The sequence below is a fragment of the Epinephelus fuscoguttatus genome, linkage group LG4 (genome assembly GCF_011397635.1).
Source record: "Epinephelus fuscoguttatus linkage group LG4, E.fuscoguttatus.final_Chr_v1".
Taxonomy (NCBI): domain Eukaryota; kingdom Metazoa; phylum Chordata; class Actinopteri; order Perciformes; family Serranidae; genus Epinephelus; species Epinephelus fuscoguttatus.
The window spans coordinates 41,928,151-41,951,485 of NC_064755.1; the positions used below are offsets into that span (position 1 = coordinate 41,928,151).

General features: G+C 41.3%; 1 protein-coding gene across 1 annotated transcript in view; it reads right to left on the minus strand.

Annotated features, from left to right (window-relative positions):
- Positions 1–13,032, minus strand: part of mgat4c (mgat4 family member C) — a 190,097-nt gene extending 177,065 nt beyond the window's left edge. The window contains exon 1 of the mRNA XM_049573050.1: positions 12,531–13,032. The gene's annotated coding sequence lies outside the window, so the exon portion shown is untranslated. The remainder of the gene's footprint in view (positions 1–12,530) is intronic.
- Between the last annotated feature and the right edge of the window lie 10,303 nt (positions 13,033–23,335).

Here is a 23,335-nt window from a genome sequence, read left to right on the forward strand (position 1 = left end):
TCAGCGAGGTGCCCCTCCCAGTCGAGTGTCTGAGTCTGTTCAACAAGAATGTGGACGAAAACCGTCCTCTGCACTCTGAAAATATCTGCTACATCAGTTTAAAGTAACTCCAGACCTGATTCCAGCTTAAACTTAACTGTCACTGAAATTATTGTACATGCAGAGTACAGATCTGTATGGAGCTTGATCTTTTACCTATGACCACCAAAATCTAATCACTTCATCATCGAGTCCAAGTGAACATTTGTGCTAAATTTTAAAATTCCCTCAAGATGCTATTGAGATATTGCTTTTACAAGAATGGGACAGACTCACGTATGAACATAATGCCGCCGGCCCGACTGTCGTCACCGCAAAGACATAAAAACAAAGTTCTCAGATGTTACACATCTACACACAGGCAGCCATACATCACCTTTGTCTAAATGTGATAAATAACAGATCTGATCCAACATCAAATGCTCACCTCCAGTTTTTTACAGTTATGACAGGTCAGTGTTTGAATACCGGGGGAGTTAGGGGGGCTTACCCCATCCAAAAGAGACCTGGGGTCTCATTTATAAACACTGCATATGCACAACGCGAGGCCTGAAAGAGGAGAACGCCACTCACACAGAAATGTGATCTATAAAAAAGACTTGATGGGAGAAACTTTGACCCATGCTTATGAATATTTTAGAGACGGGAAATTGGTGACGCAGATGGTGAGGTGGAAGCCTGATTATAGAAACTGTAGAATATTTTTTGGTGCACTGGTGAATATTTCTTGGCTTTTGTCCATACCTACATTTTTAGTATGGATCCAACGCACTGTTTTATAAATGAGACCCCTGAGCTCCACTGGAAAAAACAAAATTTGGGCATCAAAAAACTTGTTTATACTATTTCTAAAGCTGCACTGAATGATACAAGAAATTCATATAATCACATTTAAATCATGTTATGTGTAATTTAAACGTATATGCAGCTCTGACCTACTGAGTGCGGCTGACTTTGTGTTCTGTCAGAAAAGTGTGTGTGTGTGTGTGTGTGTGTGTGTGTGTGTGTGTGTGTGTGCAGGAGGTTTTTCAGGCATCGCAGCTAATGGGCTGCTTTCATATGTTGTTTTGTTCGCCTTTTGGTAATTGCCATGCCAGCGCATTCAGTTCAGCAGCCTCTCTCATCATCTCTGCCGCGCATTAAAGCTGAGTATCCCCTCTGTCCATCAACATGCAGCGAGGCTTTACTGCTGCGTCCCGTCACACACCTTTAAACGACAGGCTCCTCCTTTATGTCAGACACAGAACAGAGTGAAACAGAAGGGATGTAAGAAACAACCGCACATAACGTTTTTTTTAATTTTTTCTTGTGCAATGGCAGATAAGTGATGTAGAAACAAGACTTAAATTTGTGAGCTGTAATTTTATTTTATGTTTTTGCAATATTTGGTTCAAGGCTGCTATATCTAATAAAGTCTCTCTCAGCAAATAAAAAGTATTAAAGTATCAGACTGACGCTGAAAAGAACACTGCAGCTGTACCTAAACATTTATTAACTTTAACAACTTTGCAATGAACAGATGAGTGTTACCTTTCATTTCTCCCTACCTATAATTACTACCCATCCACATAAGGTATAGAAAACTTGATGGTTAAATACATAACAAACCAACAAGAAGAAATGATCTTTCTAGAGTCTGTTAGTAGCTACGATTCTTGCTGTTGTTTAGCACTAACTGAATATATCTGCGGGGGCTGACACTGTTGGCTGCTGTCAGAGGTTGGCTACAGTTATTATGTTACGTACAGTAATGCACCTTAACTTGTAAATGGCTTAGTTAAGTGAAAATGGAGGTAAAATGGAAAGAAAATGGATTTATTATTTTCCTACAGATTGAATTAACAAATGATGAATGCACCCATTTCGAAAGTCCATTAAATGTCTGCTATCTGGTTATCAGCTTCATACAAATGGGTTAACAGGGGCCTGCTGCACCTGCTAGTCGGTTGGTCATTATCAGCCTATAAAATGGCTGCAAGGTTTCAGTTTCACTTTGATTTAGGTGCAGAACTATGTGGTTAGGTTGAGGAAAAGATTGTGATTTGAGTTAACATAAGTGTTTGTTACATATCATCACATGATGTGATCAGACAGCTCAAATCTCCAGGTTGTCGCTGTCTCAAGCCCCTAAACGTGTCATAGTGTCACCAAAGGCTTCGTTTAGCTTCTAAGATGCACACTGTACTTTCAGCTGTGGCACAGACAACCACAGCTCTTGCCCAGTGTGTAACCCAAAGTCAGTATTGTTCTGTCAGGAAGCTCCATACCGAGACAGACGGAGCCTGCTGTTTGTACTCTGCAATCATTTCATCTGTGTTTGTGCACGTTTTCTGAAAGTTTATGGATATATATGATAGCAATCCCAGCGGAGAGGCTCAAGCGAGATATGATATGATATGATAGTAGATGGCAAAGCAATTTAAATAATAGCAGAACGGAGCAAATCGCTAATATGTAGTGATATAAAGTGAAAAAAGTTAAAAGAATTCTCCGTCCATGTGTCAGGATGTTAATAATGGCCTCACAGATCAACACCGTCTACACTGCTTGTGTTTAAAGGTACAATATTACGACTTGACTCCGCCCTCTAGTGCCATCTATTGGCTGTATCTATGACATCATAGACGACACATGGAGGTATGAGGGCAATGACATTTACGTTTCAGACAGACATATCTATTTTCATATGTAAAGGGAGAATAAATGATCCTGAACATAACATTATGTCACTTTCGTAGCTTACAAGGTAACAACACATAATTTGGGTATGAGTCACCGGGCGGGCACTGACACCCCTCACGTGACATACGACACCTTATGTAATAAAAACGCACTTATTCTAACCCAGAACGTGAACTTTTTTTAACTTCATCTTAACCTGACACAGCAACACTTCACAACATTAACCACATGTTTTACTGTGTTTCAGCTAGAGACGCTAAACAGTGCACTGTGTGTCACTATAAATCGCCGAGGGGCAGGACAAAGTGTCAGCAAGTAAAGTACGTTATGTCAACGTTTGCTTTTGGTTTCACACAGGACACAAACAAGTCTCCTCGGTTAGTCCTGTGTTGATTTGACCCGTTGACCACACCAGCCCCCCTCTTACATAGCATTATGACCCTACTGGTAGGTGTAGCAGGCCCCAGATGTACACAGCTGTTAACCAACACATCCTCACTGCGACCTCGTCACATGTCCACGTTTGGTCATGGACTTTCCACGTCCAAGGTACCCTGGGTGTGTTGGTTGTTGACGTTCTGAGACGCCGTGTCAACTTCAGCCTGTTACATGCATTGTCTGTTTTCAAAATACACTTCTGTTTTCACAGGAAATGAACAGTTTGATACAGTCTCTTTCAAAATAAAAGCACTACGTCGGTACACATACAAATTTATGTTTTTTTTCCTTCAACAACACACACACATGGTTAGGTTTAGGAGAAAAGAACAGGGTTTGGTTTACAATCTTACAGGAAGTGAAAGTCAGTGGTTGTTGGACCCATTCACCACCACTGCCATCTGCCCATACTCGAACTGTCATCTTAACTTGTTGTCCTGCCTTGTTTCCCCCTGACACTGCTGGGCACTGTTAAACAAAACCAGCGACTGATCATGCAGATGTCAAAGGACGGCTTTTTTTGTCTGTGTCTGAAGCCAGAGACTGACCAAGCGTCGGTTTTCAAAGACTGTGGAGTGAGGTTGTGCTGCAGCTGATAACGCTCATTCAGCCAAGTGATGAAATTCGGGTGATGAGTTTCTGTTGGAATCTCAGGATCATTATAAAAGTTCAGGTTATTAAAGTAACTGCACAAACTTCACCAACAGATGCTGGCAGTCAAGGTGAACTCAATTAAAAGACGCTGGGTGCCTGACTACAACTGTTTCTGTCTTCCTGAAGTAAAAGCAAACATTATGTGGAGCATATGGGAGTGAATATAACACCCAAAGCCTGAGAACGTCTCCTCTCCCCTCTCTTAATAAACATGATATTCAAGCTTTTGCATGATGCTCACTGAACCAGCTAAGCACTTGACGGCAACATCAATGCATCTCTGAGTGCATGAATATACAGTCTGGATTCATGCCTGGAGTGTTTCAGCTCCTTCCTCTGATAAACTTGGCATCTGCACTAAGCATGCTGTAAGTACGGTCCATCCTTTTACTCATTCAGCCGGGCAGGAAGTCAGTCATATACTCCATCATTCACTCAGCGCTGGCATTAAGACTTCTCCTCACAGTGGCTGAACACAGACTGGAGCTGGGATCCGCTATCACTGAGGCAGCCTTCATTCTCCGACGCCTTATGCCTCACTTCCTCCGTGTCACAGCAGAGCTCAGTGACTGCCCGATAGACTCCAGCTGCCCACACATTCATGACCCGCACCACCTCAGATAATCAACACGGTGAGACACTGGGGGGCAAGAGTACGGTCAAGAGGCAGACCGACAATTATTTGTGGCATTTGTCTAACCTTTCATGGAGAAATCAAGTGAGTGGCTGCCTGGACTACCTGAGTGGATGCTGTTGCAATCATCAGTGTCTCCAAGGAGCTAAAAGTTCAGTGAATCTTACTCTGCCAGAAATGTCAGTTTTTAAAAGCTAATTCAACTCGAGTCTTCATTTCAAATGTTCCCAATAAACAACAGAATAACATTTGCTGATGGGGAGATATTGTTTCAGCTCTTCAAAAGCAGTTCCACTGATGATATCGTACAGCACACACCTGAGAAACTGATACTGGGAAACTATTTTAACAAGTTGAAATGGAGTAAAAGTGAAGTTTAAGTCCCTGCTGACAAAGTCTGGAGGATAAATAAGATTTCTGACTGAATTAGAGGAATAAATGTCTCCCTTGGATGGACAGTTTTATCTCCTCTGCATAAAATGTCTGTGTTAGCTGTGACAACAGAAAAAAGCCTGTGTGTAATTCCATCCAAAAAGTAAGAAGGATTAGAGTTCTTTAGGTTTACGTTCTGCCTGATCACACAGGGTCAATGGAAGCCTCTCCTTCCTTTGGAGAAAAATGACTTTATTTAAATTACTTGTACTGTCTGAATGGATGCAAAAGCATGACTCGTTTTATTTAAGAGTCTGGTCTTTTTTAGCTTAAGTACGCCGGCCTTTCAGCACCATCCTGTTCAGTATGACCACAGCTACACGGCACAGCACAACCCTTAATGTCCCAGAGAGTGGACATACGGCGCGCTTGTGATTCTACCCGCGGTGTCAGCGTCTACTGGACGCGGCTCTTTTTCCGCTCTACTGTCTTTAGACACCTGGTCTGTTTTTTTTCTGGCTCACCTCTGAGGCATGGAATTCATATGTCAGTGTCCTGTATATAAATGCCCACAGTATTTAACCCTTTTCACTCTGCAGTTTCTTTTTGCTTATTATGATGTCACTTCTTGGAGTATCCTCAAATGCTTCATATCCCTAAAATCTGTACAACCTAAGCTAAAAGAGGATGTAAGTCAATGAACTATAATAATCTATGAATGTATTGAAATTGTGTCATAAATTACGACGAAAAATCAGACACATTTTTTCATCAGATTTTATAAAATAAAAACACAAAACATATGAATCCAAAAGATTTTGAAATGTAGAAGCATGACCAAAGTAATTCTTAACTTTCTAAGTTATTTGAACTATATAAATTATTCAATTTTTGAGAGAGATGTATATGAGCAGATTTAAAGGTGTTGATAGATTCGTCATTCATTCCTCTGACACCACCATGTTTTTGCGTGGTTTTACACCACACGTAGCATAGCGCTATGACATCATGACCACACATAACATGATGACATGGAAGACAGAAGCCTTAGCTTTCTGCTGCAAAAAGAATGAATGCTCTAATTCTTACAGTTCATATTTTAGATTGATATATTACAAGAACACGCAAACAATAATCTCCCGCATATTATGGAAAAATTCTGGCGTAATTCCAGTGAACTACAACATTTGCACTGCATTTAAGGTAACATAAGGTCATAATGGTGTGACGGGGAAGACAGAAGGCTCACCTTTCTCCTGCTAAAAGAACGAATGCTCTATCACAGTACTTATTTTAGATTTATTTAAACAGGATCGTGCAAACAGCGCTCTCTTGCAGCCACCTGCAGGATGTCCGTTTTTGAAGCGTTGATCACAGCTTTCATGTGTTAGAGATAGTTGGTCATGATTTTAATACACAAGCTATTTTTCATGTTGTTTTGCTGATACACCTCAAGGCCACAACTTCACAACTATGCAACCTGCCCTTATAGAAATTAGGGCTGACCTTCGAATCCATTTATGGACATTCGACGCTTCGGAGCTCAGAACGAATTTAATTCGAAGCATTCGATGACGGGGGGAATTAAAAAAAAAATTATGGCAAAAACGTAGTTTCTTCCAACACTAGAATTAAGATAAAAATATTCACAAACAAAAAAACACTACACACACTGTGATAAGTAGTGTTTAACTTTTGATTGAACACTAAATAAAACCCTCGGCGCATACTGCAACACGATGAAACAGATGCGCAAATCAGAGCATCAGAAGTGTCTCTGACACCAGACTCAGAGCGGACCAGTGGAACTGGAAAATGCATATTAGGCCTATTAGTTACTACTTACGTTTTTCAAGTGATTTCCCAAATTTGTTGTTGAGTTGTGATATGCCAATTGCTTTTGGCAAATCTGGCACTCTGCTTTCTGGGGGTTGTCGGGGCATATTTTAAAGTGCAACCACACATCTGATGACCTCTTGGACATGTCTGCCAGCTCTGGGTACGCTCGTTGTCAGTATCGGACTGGTGGAGGTTAGTGTTGCGTTTAAGGCCTCCCCCAAAAAACGAAAAAAAAAAGCGCCAAAGCTTCGAATTTTTTTTTTTCACAATCAAATTCCGTGCCATTGAACGAAGCTTTGAAGCTTTGAATTTTTTGGGTCAGCCCTAATAGAAATACATAAAATGACCACAACCTCTTAACACCGCATTATGTGCCGTCACCACGGAAACAAAGCCAATGGACAGTCGATTAGAATCGTCTGACATAGTCGATGACCCAAATTTCCCGGTTCAATTATGTCATGTAATGAACGGTGGTTAATGTTACCACCCCAGAGGAAATATTATGAGCTAGACAGTCCACTGAGGCAGCAGGTCAGGATGGTGGATGGGTCACACAAAAACAGGACTTCCACCCAAGAGACCGTTGTTTGTGTCCGCTGTGAAACTAAAAGTAAACGTTGACTTCTTTTAACTTCAATCCTTTGCATAGTTGGAAGGGTCCAACAACCACCAACTTTTACCCAGGAGGCCGATGTTCCCTTCCTGTAAGATTGCAAAGCCAAACCCTAAACCCAACCACGTGTGTGTGTTGGCTCAATGTAACCATGTGTTCGTTATTGAAGGAAAAAACGTCAGTTGGAGGTGTTGTACCGATGTAGTGCTTTTATTTTGAAAGAGACTGCAAACTGTACATATCCTGTGGAAACAGAAGTGTATTTTGAAAACAGACAATGCATGTAACAGGCTGAAGTTGACACGGCGTCCCAGAACGCCAACAACCAACACACCCAGGGTACCTTGGACATCATATGTGGACGTGGAAGGTCCCATGACCAAACGTGGACATGTGACAAAGTCGAAAGCTTATGGTCATTGCACACTGTCCCATGAGGTCAGGTTGAAAAAACAAACATGTAGAGTCATATAAGTTTTCTGTATTCCTTTTTCTCTATTATCTTTCTCAACATAATAATAAGCCAGCAGGTAAACAGGGTTGCAGTGGTGAAAAATCTCCAAACAGAGTTGGCTGTGTTGGGGATGGGAAGCCAGTGAGGGATCATGTCTTTATCATAGCTCAGAGGGGCCTCAGCCCCTCTCGCAGCCACATCAGTGTCAGAGCAGTGAGGCTGCAAAACATTTAACTATTCAATTTACTAACAGCAACATTTCTGTTCATGCTGCTATTGATAGAAAAATCTCTCCACACACACAGGAGCTGCTCGTCTGTCAGGAGTTGTCTCATCAATGCAGAGCTCCGCAGTAATCGTTGCCAGGTTGCCATGGGCAACCATTTTGAGAAATTGGCAACCACTTTTTAACATATAAAAAATAGGGACAGCAAAATAAGCAACCCTGGATAAATATATTTAATATTTGTTGCATTAATATTTCTGTTACAGTCAGAACAGGAACCAGAGCGCTGCAGGAGACACGGCTGCAGGTGCATCGCTGCGTTCACTCACATGCACACAAAGACAATGCTTTTAGAGACAATGGAGAAGCATGAAGTTGTGACTGTGGGGTGAAAGTTGGACTAACCCATCAGCATCATGGATAGACTACTAAATGAGCCAAGTGAGCACAAGCCAGGGGCCAAATGTCAAAAATGTCAAATGTTAAATTAACACCAATCAACCAGGAGGAGACTGAAAGTGACCACAAAGAGACACAAAACCACAAAGATCAAATTACAATGATGTACTGAAATGTAATAATGTCAGTGACTATAGAGAGATGCAAAACCACCCCGAGTCTCTTGCTCCTATGTAGGAGAGGTGATGGGGCCCTTTGCATATCAGCGCCCAGGGGCCCACTTTATCATAATGCACCCATGATCAACTTCACAAACTAAAGTGCAAATAAACTGACAAATAGTATCAGTAACATTGTTAACACTGTGCTACATTACAGAGAAATACAAACCGTACTAATGAACCTTCATTAATATAGGCCTATATTTTATCTCCAAGTGCACGTCACACACTGAGCGAGCCGCCTGTTAATGACGCTGTGGGCTAATGGGCATGTAGCTACTTCCATGTTTCAGATGATACGTCATGTTTGTAGTCGACCAATGAAGATGAGTTTACATATCACCTTGGGTTCGTCCTTCACCTTCTCAAAATGATCCCACACTTTGGATTTCCTGCCCGACATGTTATTAACTAGCCTGTGGAATAACCACAGGCACCAGCCCTGGAAACTAACCTGACTCCTGTCTGACTGCTGAGCGTGGACACTTCCTGTGTCTGTCCTTTCAAATTAAAGTCACACATGGTGCAGCCTTATAGGTCTGTTTTGTTTTTTTTTTTTGACAAGACGCAGCTCCTGTGACTAAGCGACCAATGAAATCTTTCTGACTAATGACCTTTCTGTACGAGTAACGTTTGGTCGTCTATTAGGGGGCAGCCCTACTAAAAGTGGCAATTATATTTTCAGTTTTGGCAACTTAAAGTTGACGCCTGGATGCTTAATTTACAGAAAAATCCAAATATTGATGCCAATCAAGTGAATCATTGACCCAATCCTATTGCAATGTATCTATCTTTTTTCTGCAACAACAGTAGGCCTATATAGATTTTTTTCACTTAACAATGTTTCTGAATGGAAATGGATTGTAATATAGCACCATGTAACCACAGGATGGCTGGATCGTATTATTACACACTGGGTAATCTCTTTAAGACAAACACTGAATATCGGAGGCAGTCAGGAGCAGCGCCGCCTGCTGACAGGAAGCATCAATGTGTTTCTTAATGAAACCGCTGATGTCCGTAATTATTTTCTGTTAAAAAGGGGCAGTCCGTCTAATTCAGGGTCTCACTGTCATTATGCACACAATACATTTTTAAATCCTCAGCACAGCAGTGAGGTTTCACTGTACGGAGGGAGTTTTACTGATTCGTGTACCTCCTCAATCTGTCAGTGAAAATAAATTAATTCCAATTAACAGCGGTTTCACAGAGAGCTCTGGTAACAAGCTGAGGCTCATAGAGGGAGACTCGCCCCTCGGTGACCCTTAATGAGCCAGCAGCCTCCTGCCAGAGGAAGCCCGAGCCGCTGCACTTGTAATGAGCTGCTGTTTTTGCTACAGGCCTTTCAGATGAGCCATGGAGCTGTCACTGGCACCGCAGGACGCGAGAGAGCCGCTCCGGCAGATGATGCAATTCTTTGGCGACTTTAAGGACAACGCGTGCCTTTGGGGGTGCGTTACTGTTACAGTTTCCATTCAGCGTTTGTAAGATGAAATCAGTTATTATTTTCATACATATTATGGATGTCACAGAATAGAAAGCAGCTGTTTGCACCTTAAGCACAGAGTCGATACAAAGCTGAAACACAGAAAGTGCTTCTGTTCTGGTGCAGTTTCGGTTCATGTGCTCTTTTCTAACGGCTGCACTAGTGAAATGCAGAGAACTGGAGTCTGCCGATGAGGACAGGCCCGACAGGCAGTCATGTTCCAGGGACACGCCCTGTTCTGGCTGACTGTGGAGCTGCGGCTAATGACTCTCATGTTTCTTTATTATTTGAATGTAACATCTATTAAACATTTACTTATTCTATCTATTAAAAAAAAGAGGAGAGGAGACTCAAAAGGTTTGAAGGGTGATGTTTTACAAATTGTTTTGTCCAACCGACAGTCCAAAACCCAAAGTTACTGAATTCATAATGACACAAAACGAGCACATCTTCACATTTGCCACTGTTTTTAAATTCATTTTACTAGTCATTCATTAAATATTAATTTAAGCACCAGTTCGCCAAATATAAGCATTTGTTATGTTGCTACATGCAGTGATACTTAACTTGTTTTGTCTGGGGGCCACTTTTGCAAAATGACAGGAGGTCAGGGGCCGCTCACAGCAGCCCCGCACACGTACACGGCGGCGTTACTTGAGGACATTTGGCACTCAGCCCGGACCTCTGTCAGGTGGTCCGAGGATCAGTGTTTTTGATGAACAAGCTCATTTTCATGCTTTTTATAAACTCTGTATTTTAAAAAATCCCAAATTTTTATGGGAATCGTAATTTTTTGCAGAATATTCACTGAAAAAAATCTAAAAATGACGATGATGATTTATGTTGGGGTCTGTACCAAATAAGCACGTTCCCTTACATCTGAATATGACATGTGGGCCAGGACACTCTGCAGCTCCACAGTCCTTCATTAATAACGGCACGTCGTGACACATTTGACACATGAACTGGATATTGCACTTCTTCCGCCATATTTCTGCCAAAAAATCTGAACACAAAATACAGCCATTTACATCTGTGGCCCCTCCTCTTCACAAAAAAACAAAACAAACAAACAAAAACAAAAAACACACAAGACCCTCCTCAGTGCTTGAATAATTATTCAACATGCCTCCCCCTTTTTGCACCCCCCCCCCCCTCATAAATAAGAAACAGACCCCTATTCATAGAAATGACAAGAATATCCAAGAACAGGTCTGAATCTCTCCAAAGTCTGTTTGATGCAACATTTTAAAGGAAACATATTTTACTTTATTATTAAGACATAATTTGTCCCCAGTGAACCAAATTTTCCACCTTTAACTATTTCACCATGAAGCGCAGTCCCAGAGGATCTTCCTGGGGGCAGAGTGACGGCTTGTATATGATTCCTGATGTGTTTATTGGAACTTTTATTCAAAACCTCTGATGAATATACCTCTGTTAGATGTGTCTGATTGAATCCTCGATCAACTGACCTCCGAAAAGCTGCAGCATCCTCCTTTGGCAAAGCATCATTAACTACTACATGTTTGTTTCTTTTTTCTAGCGGAAGTGTTTATCGCACATGATATATCCAAGGACTGCTAGAAATGTGAAAATCCAGTGGTAATTTCTGTTTTTAGAGTTTCAGCCCGTGATAAATGGTGTCATTTGGACACCAGTTTGGACAGTGATGTGTCCAAGGACCACTGGAAATTTGAAAATCCAGCGGTATTTTCTGTATGTACAGGAATGTTGTCAAAGTAAATACAAAATACAGCTATTTAAATCTGTATGCCCCTCCTTAATAAATTAATTTAAAAATAGCCCCTCCTTAAGTGCTCAAAAATTATTTAACATGCCCCCCATAAATAACGAACAGTCCCTAATTTGATTAAACAAGTTAAAATGTTGACAATTTTCTACTTTGGTGACGTAACTTGGAGTTTTAAAAAGCTAATAAATCACAATATATGTTACTCAGCATATCGCAGAATATCGCGATAATACCGTATCGTGACTCAGGTAGTGTGATAATATCTCCTCTTCAGCCACTACAGGTGATAACAGCTCGTTAGACTCTGACCTGGTGTCACATGTATTTCTTTGGCTGTGATCATCAGACACAGGCTCAGTCAGGTCCACATTGCCTCCTGCTGTTTGTGTCTGCAGTGGAGCTGTACTGTGCGTAAAGACGTGCAAAGCCTGGACTCTGTGGACTCTGGTCACTGTGTTGGATGTAAAATCGGATGCACGCTCTCTGAGTTACTGTATATGTGATGTTATCAGACACGCAGCCCCACGCGCTGTGACGCCCGTGCAGGCAGGGAAGCTGTTAAAGTTACGACTCGGTGACACACTGCAGAGCTCGGTAAGAACCAGAACGCAGTTAACAGTCAGACCACGTGGCCCTTCACCTGCGAGTCCTTCAGCAATCACCACCTCAACTCGCTGTCAAAGCGGCCAACATCACACCATCATCGGCACTCACCTCCACATCGGCGGACACTGCGGGGGTCCAGACGCAGAGGGGAGGATGTCTGGAGGAGTGGGCTGCCTCCTCTGTCCCTCCTTCTCGTCTCCTGACCGTTAGATCGGCTCGGACAGCGGCTCCGACGCGCTCCTCGATCAGGAGCGACAGAGCCGGGCAGCAGGCGGGGAAGGCACCGCTGGAAATTTCTGCGGCGGCTGATGCAGCTCAGCGCGATGTGTCTCTCCCTCTGTCTCTGTCTCTCTGTGTCTCTGTGTCTCTGCGCGCCTTTATCTGTCTTCTTTGTCTTCCGCTCTCACAGGAGACAAACTTTGAGATTTTCACGGGGCATTTCTAGCTGTCGAGACCGCTGCCACATCCCGACGGTACCGTGAGTGTTGATGCTGCGCTCCGGTCTGCTCTCTCCTCCGCTCCTCCCGGCAGCAGCAGGCGGACAGGAGGGCGGTGCGACTGGATTCGTGCGCTCCAGCGGTGCATGCGTGGCACGGACGGTCAGATCCCTGGATTCACCTGTCATCACAAGACAAAGTGCATCCTATTTAAAATACAAGCCGAGATAAGAGCGGCTCAAAGGCTGTAACCCTCACACCCAGGGGCGCCGATAGGATTTTTAGGGGAACCCATTTCTGCTCGGAGAGGTGTGCACATTCATCCAAGGCCCCCCTCTGGGAGGGGATAAAAAAATAGTTTAGAAACCCTGTAGATGTTTGAGGATGCTCTGTGTTTGGAGGAAGTCACTGACAAATTCTATAAAGTTATAGCCACCCAAACTTTTATGTCAAAAAATCAATCCGGACCTAATAGAGGTCTGGAAGACTTAATAGAGGTTTCATCCCACGGAGCCTTTCAAAGGCTTTTGTTGCCTTTCTGTACGGTGGACGGGGAGATAACAGAGAGAGTGAAATTGAACCAACCTTCATTTTGACAGGGACCTCTCAGAAACCTCTCCACGACCCCGGACCTCAGATTAGGAAGCACCAATCATTTTTCCTTTGCTTCTGACTTCTGTCCTGAGACGACATGTTGCTGCTTAATGAAACACAGTACAGGTGATACAGAACCAGTGCTGGAGGTGATTGTACATTTAGGCTTTATGATTTATGTTACATTATATTCCGCTGCATTTCAGAAGCTTCTATTTTCACTGTTTTACTTCATTTATTTGCTGATAGTGAGATGACTTCGCAGATAAAGATTTTACATACAAAATATCTAATAAATCTGATCAAGCATGATGCATCGTTATAGATTAGAGGCTCCACAATATATGTAGAAAATACTTAATGTCTAATGCAGTGTTGATTTTGAAAATTATGATGAACATTTTGCGTCTACTACCTTTTTTCCATGACAAAAATGAGACGATGATGAGCTATAAAATAGATCATAATAATAAAAACTAAGATGAAATCTATAGGGCCCGATTGATATGGATTTTTTGGGGCCGATGCCGATTCCGATATTATGGAATAAAAAAATCCAATAACCGATATATCGGCTGATTAAATTTTTACGTTTTTCAATTTAAAAAACCCAGAAATACCTGCTTTTGATGGCTTAAATATAGTTCAAACACTCGTGACAAAGATATAAATTGAAGGAAGAACCTTTTACTATTTTCAAATACTTTTATTGTCAGAAATTGTGTGGAACAAGCAGCATATGAACAATTTGAACACAAAATAAATCAAAAACATGATGTGCAAAAAGGCAGTAAACCTCTGGGAAATAAAATAATCATGCAAAGTCTCTACGAATTAAGACATTCACATGTATGTTCACAGCACCAGAGTTCTTCTTATTATTGACAACTTAACAGAGGGAGGTTATAGTGCACAAAGTAACACAAGGACATCATTTATAAGTAAAACACCATATTCCCTGCATTTTATTAGTGATGAAAATCTAAGTGTTAACATCGGCGTCAATCGGCCAACTTTTGGCAGATTGCTGATTATTCTCTAATGGCTATAATGGGCTGATTAAATCGGCCGGCCGATAAATCAGTCGGGCCCAAAAATCTATGTTTCATTTTTGTTGATGAGACAAGACTTGATGAAAATGTCAGTGGTGGACTATCAGACATCGAAAGCTGAGAACAGCCGTGCTTGTAATTATCTTCAGGTGCAGCCTGAGCGACAGGCTGGTAAACTCCAGTAAATAGTCTGCACCAGGATGTTTCAGTAGCCAGCAGAAGCAATCAGAGCAGAGCAGCGTTGGTGCGAGTTGTGAGCTGTAATTCAGCAATAAATAATCCAACTGGGAAAATGTGGCATCAGGGGAACAGCACTGAATTGGTTAAAAAAGTTATTAAAAAAAACAGGCAGCAGTTTGTTCAAATGAGTGAATGGAAATCATCATGTTGTAACATTACTTGTGGTGTAACCCTAGGGGTCAGTATTGGGACCAAAATTGTTTATATTATATATTAATGACTTACGTTGAGTTAACATTAAAATTCGTTTTATTTGCAGATGATACCGCTGTTTTAAGCTCCGGAAATTATGTTATTTGGAAATTGAAAAAGGGCGGCACGGTGGTGTGGTGGTTAGCACTCTTGCCTCACAGCAAGAGGGTTGCCGGTTCGATCCCGGGCGTGGGAGCCCTTCTGTGTGGAGTTTGCATGTTCTCCCTGTGTCAGCGTGGGTTCTCTCCGGGCACTCCGGCTTCCTCCCACAGTCCAAAGACATGCAGATTGGGGACTAGGTTAATTGGAGACTCTAAATTGCCCGTAGGTGTGAATGTGAGTGTGAATGGTTGTTTGTCTGTATGTGTCAGCCCTGCGATAGTCTGGCGACCTGTCCAGGGTGTACCCTGCCTCTCGCCCGATGTCAGCTGGGATAGGCTCCAGCCCCCCCCCGCGACCCTCAAGACGATGAAGCGGTTAGAATGAATGTAAATCGAAAAATTGATACGCAAGAGCAAATTAAGATAGATCATGTTTAGACAAAGTGTGTGAAAATAAATTTCTGTTTTAAAGCCACATACATTGAAATTTCAAGATTTGGTTAAATTCAAAACAGTACAAATAATGTACAAAGCAAAAATCATTTACTTCTGGTCAATATTAAAAAATGTTTTGTGACAGGGAGGGGGGGTATAATTTAAGAGGAAAATTATATCTAAAAAAAAAACAACGCTGTGACACACCAATAAAAAAAAAAGAAAAAAAACAGGTACGACTTGGCTGGAAAATAATGTTTTGATGCAATGGAGGTGCTGAAGGCACATATCAAGAATTCAGGTACATAATCCTCCTGAACTGTAATATGCTCATCAGCTAAAACTATCTCTAAAGATCCAGCAGGTAGACACATGATAGGCACAGCACAGGTAGCTACGTAGCTGTTTTAATCCATTAATCCATGTAACTGAGTTCAGACCACTTCTTGAACAAGGGCTCAGTCTGGTGGTTCTGGTCCATACCTGAGTGTGACTGCTGCGTTCACACCTGCCAGAACAAACTGCACCAACAGGATCAACACTCCCAAGTTTTGATTCGACCGAACTGAACAAGCCAGGTGTGAAAACTATCTTAAACCTCCATAAATTGTGCTTTAATATTGTGAGCATGGAAATCAAGACGTTAATCAGTGAGGAAATATGCAGCGTGAAAAGATGTCAGTGCCTGTTTCTAATCACAAGTATCCATGGTGGGCCTATTAAGTCAAGCTTATTAGGAAATTTCAGTGAAAATGACATCGCACCACTGAGCGCCTTAACACAGAGAGGATACTGAGGATAGCAGCTCACGCTCCAGTTGAGGTCATATTTGGGCTAAGCTGTTTATATGCATATTCATATCCTAATCACAAATACCCCAGCATACATAATTAAGCTGAATACGTTGGATATTATTATGAAAAGAGAACTCAGTGTGACCAGGAAAAAAAGAACATGAAATAGGATACCCTGGGTAATACGAGCCTATCCCAGCACATAATCATGATGGGGGCTTAGACCAGATGGGAAATGGTGTTTTCATGCCCCAAATGGAAATGTTGATCCTCCTGAATAATATTGGGGTGTAAATATGCATAAAAAGTGAACATTTATTTTGAGCCCTGATGAAACACAAAGCAAGCCGGGCTTTGTTGCTCTCTGTTGTCCATTAAATGTGGTTCCATAAATCATATCAGGGCAGCCAGCGACACAGAGAGTTGTGGAAAGTTTTAGTTGGACGACAGCACAGGCCTGAATATTTGGGCTCTGGGAGAGAGTTCATATATTCCTTATCCTGCTCGTTCCCAGTAGACACCTGCCGGAGGACGAGGTATGTTCACTCAAGGGCTGCACTTAGAACAACTTGGGACTCTGAGCAGACCTATTTTCATTTGACTGGACTTTGATTTCCCTTCACCAGATTTACATACAGACAGTGCACATTAAAATGCATCTGATGGCTGCATGATGCTTTATCCAAATAAAAAATATGTGTTTTAAATGTGTTCTACTTATTTCACATCATTAAACAGTAACATTGACAGGCCACGTATCATGCTGACGTGAAAGGACAGCTTTTTTCGTCGGTGTCTGACGTTGGAAGTCACTGCCCAAGCATTGGGATTCAACGATTTGAGACCAGGTTGTAGTGGTGGCGTGGATGGGTTCAGGCACCAAACTACTTGTTTAGGTTTAGAATCAGTTTGTGTGTTCTGTTAAAATAACTGCATTTGATCATACAGGACATAAGTACGTCATAAAGTGAAGAGTACTGACCACCGTTGCCATTCAACGACAGTAGGACGAGTGACTGGAGAAAAATCCCTGACCCTCCCTCTGCCATAAATTAGTTATTAGATTTTTAAAACTACGATAAAAGAAGAAGATAAAATCCGTGAGTTGAAAAAACCCTCAGTTTTTCACTCTTGTTATGCAAATGCTTTATTTTTGATGAGACGTAAAATAAATTGATTTTAATTAAATATCACTTTTCTGAACTCAAATTCGGTTGTTTTTTTAAGTTTTGTTTTTTTTTTTCTGATGGAAGCTGTTGTCACACATGACGTGTCCAACCGGAAATTTTAAATCCAACAATAATCTCTGTTTTTACAGATTCTGGCTGTGATAGATGAGGTCACTTTGGCATTTTTTGTGAAGAAAATGCAATTTTTAAAGACAATGCCTTCCATGGTCTTTAAAAATCGTCAGTAAAGTAAAAAATATGAGTATTTAAATTTGTATGCCCTCTGCTTATCTAAAATTAAAACCTCTTGCACTCCACCCCCATTTTGTAGCAAAAACGCCTAAAATGACATACCCAAATTAAAATGACTGTAGCTTCTGAACCGCTCTGACTACATGCATGCATGAGGTCTTGCCAGAAAGAAAACTCTGAATTTTCTTGTGAAAGTGTCAGAAAGACTCTAGGTGATACAGAGACAGAGTAATGAGCCTCTGGAGTCAGTAAAAAATTGAAGATTTTGCCTAAAATAAAATAAAAAATGTGTTTCAGGATGAATAACTGTCTGTGTCTTCATCTGAGCAGGTAAATGACACTGTGGGGCTGTAGGCACGCTATCAATGAACATTTGTTTCATATTTGAAGAAGATTCCTCAAAGTATGACCATTCTACAGTGTTTTTTCCATGCAAAGATCCAGGCGGAGCTCCAAATGACAAGTCGGTCTCTCTGCTTCAAAACAGTACTATCAGTGATCAAACAACACTCAGCCAGCTTCAGACATTGTACCTTATTGAAATCAGGTGTGATTATGATAGCTGATGTTGTTTATGACACAGAGACACCATAAAATATCACCACATAAAGCCATATGAAACGTGAAAGTTCTGATAGAATGATAGACTATACAGTTACAAAAAATGTCAAGCCTCTGTATTGTTGATGCACTCATCCTAAATCATATTTAGACTATCTTAATAGAAATATTGTTGTATTTGCATCTTCACTCCACAGAGCTGTTCTCTCTTGTCTCTGACAGATGTTCATCTCCAGCGCGTCAGCTGCTCTCATTAAATGCATCCAAAGTGATTCTTGATGATTTGGAAGGAGGCACATCTGGCTGTGGATGTTCTGAATGTTGAAGAATGTTTTTTGATATCTCATTATTCTCTCCTTTGTTTTCATCTTAAATTGTTGTATGTTTGTTCAGTGTCTGTAAGTGCGTTATTGTGCTGCTGCACATCTGGAAAAAGACTTTTAATCTCAATCAGTCTTTTACTCCTGGTTACATCAAAGTAAAATAATAATATTGATTCAAGATGAATACATTAACCACAAATAAAAATCATTTGCACTACCCTTCTACTCAGCTGGTATACCTGTCAGGCTGCATACAGCCCTGACATGCTTTACCAACAAGGTAGGACAGCCTGTATGACTCTTCCAAAAAACCCTCATTGTTCCTCCATCTTATTACTTTGTGTGCCACATACGAGTGGTGACACATACGAGTGTATCAACATGTTAATCAGTTGTTAAGAGAGACATCTGTAAGAAAATGACAGTAATACTCACTGCAACCTCATCACATGTCCACGTTTGGTCATGGACTTTCCACGTCGAGATATGATGTCCGAGGTACCCTGGGTGTGTTGGCTGTTGACGTTCTGCCTTCAGCCTGTTACATGCATTGTCTGTTTTCAAAATACACTTCTGTTTTCACAGGGAATGTACAGTTTGCATACAGTCTCTTTCAAAATAAAAGCACTGCGTCAATACAACACTGTGAATTGGCGTGTATTTCCCTTCAAAAACAAACGCATGTGGTTATGTGTAGCCAACACACATACATGGATGGGTTGAGAAAAAAAGAATAGTGTTTGGCTTGACAGAGTTCGGACTTCCACCATCTTAACTTACCTAGCTGTACCGCCGCGTTTCCCTCTGACGCCGCTGGGTGCTATTAAACAATAATGGTGACTGGATGGGTAATATGCTGACGTGAAAGGACAGCTTTTTTTGTCATTATCCGACATTGGAAGTCACTGACCAAGCGCCTGTATTCAATGACCTCGGAGTGAGACCAGGTTCTTGTGACTTCTGAAGCTGAATTTAGTGGTGAGGACACAGGAAAGGTTTTCTTCTGATGACTCTTCCATGAAGGTCATGCAGTACCTGTCCAGGTGTGTCTGCACAGTAGAACAGTGCACCACTTCCTTTCTGACAATCCTACGAGCAGCTCTCTCACAAAGTTGTCAGCTTGACCTCCACAGTTCCTGTTAACTGCCATTTCTTAATGGCATGACCAACTGAGGAAACAGCTCCCTGAAAACACTTTGCTATCTTCTTCTAGTCTTCATCAGGTCTTTTAGTTTTCAGAGTGCTAGGCAGCTGTTTGGAGGCGCCCATGGCTGCTGATTGTTGGGACAAGCTTTCAGGAGTCAGAGTATTTATAAAGCTTTGAAATCTGCATCACCTGGCCTTTCCTAACGATGACTGTGAACAAGCTTGTCAAGGTCTGAGACCCTGGGAGAAGTCGTCTGACAGCTCAAATGTCTCGGGGTGGCCAAACTTTTGCATGGAGCTCCTTTTTGTTTTGTTTTGTCACTCTAAAAATGTTGAAAAGCATGTTTCATCTTTAACTTTGTGCCTTTTGGAGATCAGTTCGTCTTCTACTCACTTTTCACAGTACAAGAAATTTTGACCAGGGCTGGCCAAACCTTTGCACAACACTGTTTATACTACAACAACATTCCTAAACTCTAGCTCTGGCTTTTGGCTTTAGTGTGCCACCTCAAGATTTTCAGTGGCCTGCTCTGACCAGTCCAATAATAATAATAGAAAAAAATTCTGGGGGTGTCACCGTGTCCACAAAACATGCAGAGATTCTCCTTCCCTGAGGTGTATGAAACCTGCTCCCTCTGCATGGTTTTGTAGCAGAATTATCTCAGGTCAGGAGAGAGCTCAGGGGCGGCAGAGAGGGCTCAGGATAAGTCAGAGTGACAATTAGTGGAATGACACATCGTGACACGTCAGACCTCCTAACAGCCACTGATGAATCATACAGGCCTGTCCAGAAATAGCCATCCCAGCCTCAGCAACAGAACAGTCCAGCGCCTGTGTCAACTCGGCTTTGTTTTTCCATCCTAACCTGGAACAGCATCTGTGAGCAGGGTGTACAGTATGTATTCATGAGCCTGTGCAGCTCTAGAGCAATGTGTAGTTCATCCTCTGCAGCTCTGTGGGACGTCTCCACCTCTGCTGCTGAGTTTGATAAACAGTTAATGTTCATCTGGAGGGAAAAGAGTCATTTTCTCAAGTTCATCCCTGAGTTCAATCTCAAGCTCAGCGTCGGGACCCTCAGATGATTTTGCAGGAGATTTCTAGGCTCAAAACAAAATTAAACTGTTTTGAAATATGTCTTGAATTTTTATGTAAGCCCTCCCAGTGCTCTTCAAAACATTAGAGAGGATGCCATACTAACATATTTACATGGGATCATAAATGTGGCCGCATAATAAATGTGAGGGCTGAGAGATGATTAAAAGGACGCAGAAGAAAAATATTTTTTGCTCCATTAATTTGTGTTTATTTTTATTTTACCAGCATCTTGATCTCAGACATATTTTCCAATGAATGAATGAGTAATTTGAATCTCCTTTTCGGCACATTTATTACATATGGTGATGTTGTTGTTGAGGATGACTGTGGTTAGGGTTAGTGTTATTCCCTCTGCTACGCTCCACATTTATTATGTAAGAGGCTGCTGTACAGGAGCAGCAACAGGTTTGTATGAATGCATAAAATACAAGGCAGATCCCCTGGGCGGCCGTCACACTGCCAGTGTGTTACTGTGTGTCGACTGGTGGAAGTAAACAAGCAGGGATGTTTAGATTATTTTAGGATTCCTGCTGTATTTGTTCATCCTCCTTATTCAAATGAGGGTGTCGAAGGGAAGCCGTGTCCCAGGTCCAAAGGCAAAATCTGAGGCTTTGTTAGGTTTTGAATCAAAGGGAAGAATTTCAGCGGCCAAAGGTTACAAAAACAAGGATTTTCACTGGAACATTTATTCTGTCTTTCTATTTTTCTCCCTAATCTACAAACTGTACATTTAGTGCTCTGTTCTTTATGTTTCATACACTAACATGCTGTATGGTTAGGACAGATATTTATATATACAGTGGAAACCACATGTAGTGATGACAGTTACAGTGCTACACTGTTAATGAGCTGAGGATACAGGGTGTCAGCTCTCCCAACCAATCACCTGTTGAACAAACTGTGAGGAATAATTGAACCTGTGTGTGAGAGGATGCTGCGCCTCTTGATATGTGGAGCACTTTAATGATATGAGGTGAACGGGTCCATGTCATTGGTTCGACAGCCCATTGGTTTGACATCCCATTAGTTCGACTGTCCGCGGTGCTGAACGGCTCGCGGCGGGCGTATGGTGCGCCGCGACCGGCTTGAGGCAGAGCAGGCTCACGGCTTATGTGTTTCTTTTTCATTTTAATCCACACCATGATCTTTTCCTGACCCTAACCAAGTGGTTTTTGTGCCTAAACCTAACCAGACCTTAAGCACAGGGCATCATGATGATTTCAGAACGGACTTCAGAACAATGAGTTTAATATGGTCGGAACAATGGGATGTCAAACCAATGGGATGTCGAACCAATGGGCAGTTCCTGTCTCTGTAAGCTGAAACCATTTCCCTCAGTGGAAACAAAGCTTTGATTTCATTTCACAGATAAACAAAACAACAATAAACTGTGAAGACAATAAAGCCTCCACAAAAATAGCATTTTCAAGTCATGTGTGTGATTTATCCTGGCTTCATATGAGCAGAGGAAATCTCTGCTAACTGCTAGGCTAATTTATACAATGTAAAATGCCATAGGCTTGTGCTAATAACATTAGCATGTTGTATCTGTGGGGAAAATGTGTCCAGATAAAGACAAGTGTTTGTCTGTGAATGCTGTGAAGTATACTGAAGCCAATTCGTGTACTTGCGTTTAAAATTGTCTCTATTAAGCCATGTTTAATGTGTGTTTAATGTCTGTTTCAGTGTGTATGATGTGTGTTTAACGTGTGTATAATGTGTATTTAATGCATGTTCAAGTGTGTTTAACGTTTGTTCAAGTGTGTTTAATGTGTGTTTAATGTGTGTTCAAGTGTGTATAATGTGTGTTTAATGTGTATTCAGGTGTGTTTAATGTGTGTTTAACCTGCGTTTAATGTGTGTTTAACGTGTGTTCAAGTGTGTTTGTGTTCAAGTGTTTAACGTGTGTTTAATGTGTGTTTAATGTGTGTTCAGGTGTGTTTAATGTGTGTTTAACCTGTGTTTAATGTGTGTTTAACGTGTGTTCAAGTGTGTTTAACGTGTGTTTAACATGTGTTCAAGTGTTTAACATGTGTTTAATGTGAGTTTAATGTGTTCAAGTGTGTTTAATGTGTGTTTAACGTGTATTTAATGTGTTTTAATGTGTGTTTATGTGTGTTTAATTTGTGTTTAACTTGTGTTTAATGTGTATTTCAGTGTGTATGATGTGTGTTTAATGTGTGTTTCAGTGTGTATGATGTGTGTTTAATGTGTGTTTCAGTGTGTATGATGTGTGTTTAACTTGTGTTTAATGTGTGTTTCAGTGTGTATGATGTGTGTTTAATGTGTGTTTCAGTGTGTTTAATGTGTGTTTAATTTGTGTTTAACTTGTGTTTAATGTGTGTTTAAGTGTGTTTAATGTCTGTTTCAGTGTGTATGATGTGTGTTTAATGTGTGTTTCAGTGTGTTCAATGTCTGTTTCTGTGTGTATGATGTGTGTTTAATGTGTGTTTCAGTGTGTTTAATGTGTGTTTAATGTCTGTTTCAGTGTGTATGATGTGTGTTTAATGTGTGTTTAACGT